Here is a 4207-nt window from a genome sequence, read left to right on the forward strand (position 1 = left end):
TGGGACTCTAGAGACAGAGTCCCAATTGGACTAGGACTCTCAGAATTTTGGATTTTCTGAGAAAACAAATGAGAGAATTTTGAAAAACAAGTGAAAACAAGATAGAATTGAAGTTCGGTTCAGAGTCCTGATCTGATTAGGACTCTGAAGAGGAGTCCTAATTCAACTAGAACTCTGAAAATTTTTGGTTTTCTAAGAAGTAAATGGTAAGATTTAAACAAAGCTTTTGAAAACCAATGAAAATGAAGTGAGAAAACAAACTTTGGATAGAGTCCTGATTCGATCAGGACTTTGGGATAAAATTCCAAAATTTTGAAATTCCATGATAAAGGCATAACAATTTTGATAGATAGAAAGATTCTCAAAATTGAAATCAGAGTCAAAGTCCTGATCCAACTGGGACTCTCTAAATAGAGTCTTGGGTTCAACTAGAACTCTGAGTTGTTAACTCATTTCAAAAGATTTTGAATGATTTGATTAAAACCAGGTAAAAATAACGATGAAAGATAGAGTCCTGATTCGATTAGGACTCTGAGAAAGAGTCCTGATTCGATTAGGACTCTGAGAAAGAGTCCTGATTCGATAAGAACTCTAGAATTTTGGCTAAAATGAAAGATTTTGAAAGTCAAATGAGAAGGTTTTGAAAACAAGTGAAGAATAGGAGTAACAGATAAAATCGGGATAGAATCCTGATTCGATTAAGACTCTGAGAAAGGGTCCTAATTTGACTGAGACTCTAGAATTTTGGTCAAAAATAAAGGATTTTGATAAGCTTTCTCAAAACAGGTAAAAAGGGTAGTAAAAAAAAGAGTTCTGGTCCGACTAGGACTCTGGAAAAAGAGTCCTGATCCAACTATGATTTTGGAAAAGGAGTCCTGAATGGACTGAAATTCTGAAATTTTGGCCAAAAATGATGAGAATGGGCAAGGATATGATCACAACTGGTTTAAAAATCAGAATGAAGTTTTGAAAAGGTTCAAAAAGATGAAATAACAGAGTCCTGATCCAACTAGAATTCTGAAATTTTTGAGATTTTTGATAAATAAAAGAATCCAGAAGCGACACCACCTAAATGGGTCTCATCTGAGGATTGAAATCGATCGAAATTGAGTTTAAAATGAATCCAAATTGTTTTATGAGAAAAATACTTCAAAATATAAGATCCTAGAGGTTGACAAATGGTAGAATGTCGATTCAAAACCCAGGTTTTGAAATTGACTTTGAAAGAAAAGTTTTAAAATCTCGAATCTAGATTCAATATTTTGAAAACAAGAATTCTGGATCTCGATAATGAGATGCAATGACATGCAATGCTATGCAATGCAATGAAACGACATGTCAAATGCATGCAGTGACATATGAAATGTAAACATTGGATGAGGATGAAAATTTAGGGTGTTTACAAACGTACTCAGGATTGTCAATCTGGATGTTATTGCTACCGAAAATATATTGAGACAACGAAGAATACTTCACTTCAATGAATCCCTGCGGGTCTTGAGATTCAATGAGTCCCAACATTTGAGTACGCCAAAGCAAATAATTCGTATGATATAACTTTACGGCGACGAAGTTGGCGACGTTCAGAGTGGAAGGATAAGGGAATTTGGAACTTGGAGGTTTGGCAGGCATGGAGAAATACCGAATCTAGATGTTGGTCTCAAGCTTTGATACCATGAACGAAATTAGATACGACAGAGATATACGTGGTTCAGCAGTGATGCCTAAGTCCACAGCAAGAACACTCTAATCACGTTATGTTGTTGAATCTCTCTCTTTACAATATATAGAGCTTTCATCTTTTTCTTTTGCTCTATTGATGATAAGATCTTTGTTTACAAAGATATCCGATTTGTTTACAGTTGTGGCTAGATTTGGATAGACATGTATTCTATCTCTGTTGGCAACAGAATTGGTTATGTTTATTATTTTGGCAAGGTCAATGCTGCCAGATAGACGATCCTCATTCATGCATTTGCTGGCAGGTTGGTAACCTTTAGCCACTGCGTGCTTCCAGATCACGTTCATGCATGGCATGGCTGTCAATAGATTCCTATTGACTATGATGAATCCATCTATGTGGTCAGATTTGATGAGAACACAAAGTCATCCCTATCATCATGCATCTCTCTGGGATCTCATTAATGCTGGTGGTTTTGATCAAATGGGTTCCCATAGATGTGATCTACATCTTCCATTGTTTGAATTATCAAAATCTGACTTGTGTATAAGATTTGTAGATTTTTTTGTAATTAAAAGATAAAAAAAACATGAAAACTTTGTGATTCAAAGAATCATATTTGAAAAAACGTGATTCAAATGTTAATTTCTATTAAATTGACCATACTGAATCCATCTATGGGGTATTTGATAAAAATAGTTTTCATTAATGAGATTCTAGAGGGGGAACGACAAAGGGGATGAGTGGAATTGGATCATATGGATGTTTCTGTTAAAGTCATCCCTATCTTCGTACCCAATCCATGAGATCTCATTGATGCAAGTTGTTTTGATCTAATTCAGTCTCTAGATGCGATCCTCATAATCCATGTAGTGAACATCAACATTTGAATTGTCAGAATCAGACTGCTTAATTATGGTAGGTGTTTTTTTCTGGTAGGCAAGCTGGGGTTAGGCAGACCCCTACCGGTTATACCATACCATTGGGATTTGAACTTGCAACGTCCCATCACAAAGTGACGTGCACTCGCTGCTCCTACCAGACAACTGGAGCCCCAGTTGGTATATGGTAGTTGTTTTTGACAATTCAAAAGTAGACATCTGGAAAAAAGTGATTTTTTTTTTGTAATTTAAAAAATCATGTTCTTTCGTTAAAAAAACACAAACCTAGAGCCGAATCAAGAGGTAAGCCCACAGAGTTTTACGCTGTCAAGACAGTGATAGTAAGTACAGCAAGCAGAGCCAGCGCTGCTAGGTCTCTGATCCTGGGGGCAGTTTATCCTTGTAAATATCAATAAGAGCTGAATCTCTTCAATCCAACCTTCCAGGAAGAAAGGGGAAAACTCTAGTATAAGAACATTGGTGTTAACAGTGCAGCCTAGGGGTGGCAAAACCTGACACGACCCGCCAACCCGACCCGCCAACCCGTCGACCCGCCAACCCGACCCATTTATTAAATGGGTTGGCGGGTCATGTCGGGTTACCCGTTTATTAAACGGGCCGGGTTCGTGTTTGCCACAGCCGACCCGTTTAATAAACGGGTCGGGTTCGGGTTGAGGTATGCTGACCCGCCAACCCGTCGGGTCGACCTGCCAACCCGTCGGGTCGACCCGCCAACCCGACACGATTGCCACCCCTAGTGCAGCCACTAGATCACAGAAGGTAAGGACTCCAATGATTAAATTAATATAGTTTTTGCACCTAGCTTCAAGTGGGAAAAGATCAGGTGCAATCACATTGCATTTCAAATGTGCTGCTGCACTTAAACACACGCCATCTGCTGTCAGGCTGCATGTAAAAGATGGAGAGTGGTCAGGTGAAGCAGCACATTAAAAATGTGCAATGAGATTGCACCTGATCCAGCCTTCTTCAAGTGTTGAACTTTTGATTCAATTTCCCCCTTTTTAATTCAAGCTAGGAATTACCTCTACTGAGATTGACACAGAAAATCTCTGGCTCTCAATTAATATAGTGTGACATAAAAGTCCTAACCATATTTAGTTGACCTCTAACTTGAGTGATTTGGACACGGCCATGAAGACTTGGAAGGCATGAGTGGGTGGCTTGATCAAGTTGGAACTACACCGTTTTACAGTTCAAAAGATACCAGGTATCTATGTAAGTGTAACCAAACAAGCAATGCTAGGCACCATCCGCGTTCCTACATCACAAGCTTACTTGAACGAAGCTCACTAGATCAGCCCAGATTGCTATGTGGGTCATATGGATTACTGAACCATGCTCACTAAATCAGCTTAATTGCGATGTGGATCAAGTAGGCTACTGAACCAAGTCAAGAGATAGTGGTGCTTCCTTTCTATAACTAGCAAGGAAAAGGCTCAATTTCGTCAACCAACTTTTATGATACGACGTCCTCCTGAATTAGTTAAGGAAAAATTGAATATGAAATATAAAAAATATAAATTCATTAAAAAACAGCACCATATCACATTAAGTGGCTGTAGTTTAGTGGTAAGAATTCCACGTTGTGGCCGTGGAGACCTGGGCTCGAATCCCAGCAGCCACA

General features: G+C 38.7%; 1 non-coding gene across 1 annotated transcript; it reads left to right on the forward strand.

Annotated features, from left to right (window-relative positions):
- Positions 1 to 4135: 4135 nt before the first annotated feature.
- On the forward strand, positions 4136 to 4207 carry TRNAH-GUG (transfer RNA histidin (anticodon GUG)). Its single transcript has one exon. It is a non-coding gene; the product is annotated as a tRNA-His (tRNA).

This window comes from Nuphar pumila, chromosome 6 (genome assembly GCF_984573655.1).
Source record: "Nuphar pumila chromosome 6, dmNupPumi1.hap1.1, whole genome shotgun sequence".
Lineage (NCBI taxonomy): Eukaryota > Viridiplantae > Streptophyta > Magnoliopsida > Nymphaeales > Nymphaeaceae > Nuphar > Nuphar pumila.